Here is a 662-nt window from a genome sequence, read left to right on the forward strand (position 1 = left end):
TGGGAGATTACTGCGCAGCTGGCAGGCAGGGCCCCACCCACAGGTGCTTAGCCCACCCCAGGGTCCCCTGCAATGTGTCACCGCTGCACCAACAGCTTCCTGCTTCCTGCTTCCTGCTGCCTGCAGCCGTGCCCTGGTCCCTGGGGCGCACTTGCTCCCCGTTGGGCAGGGAGTGAAGGCCCCGGAGCAGCCCCTACAGACGGGGGCAGGTACGAGGTCCTCAGGGCCCATTCTGGGGTGTGTTCCAAACAATTTCCCAGAGGGTCCCCGTGGGACTGAGGCCCCCTACCAGTGGTAACCTGTTCACTAACGCTTTTTCTTGACTTGGATCTTTGCCTCGGAGGATCTTTGCCTCTGCTTTTGGGGAGGATTTAAGCTAAGGCAGAGAAGTCTGGAGGGCTTATCTTTGGCAGGAAAATGTAAATTATGCTAACCAAAATAGTAACAGCGTCTTATAAATCTAGCTATTGTGTACTAGTAGGAATTGTTAGGTAATAATACTAACCTGCATTTCTTGATCGCATCCTTCCCGCCCCGTGTCATCCTAAGCGCTTCTCACACACCTCATCCATGGCGATCTCAGAAGTGGGTGCTGTTACTATTCCTTATTTGAGAGATGAGGAAACTGAGGCACAGCAACTTGCCCAAGGTCACGTAACTTG

At 53.6% G+C, this 662-nt stretch overlaps 1 non-coding gene across 1 annotated transcript; it reads left to right on the forward strand.

Moving 5' to 3' along the window:
* The first annotated feature begins 279 nt into the window (after window positions 1-279).
* On the forward strand, window positions 280-424 carry MIR8956 (microRNA mir-8956). Its single transcript, NR_127957.1, has one exon. It is a non-coding gene; the product is annotated as a microRNA mir-8956 (primary transcript).
* The last annotated feature ends 238 nt before the right edge of the window (window positions 425-662 follow it).

This window comes from Equus caballus, chromosome 24 (genome assembly GCF_041296265.1).
Source record: "Equus caballus isolate H_3958 breed thoroughbred chromosome 24, TB-T2T, whole genome shotgun sequence".
Lineage (NCBI taxonomy): Eukaryota > Metazoa > Chordata > Mammalia > Perissodactyla > Equidae > Equus > Equus caballus.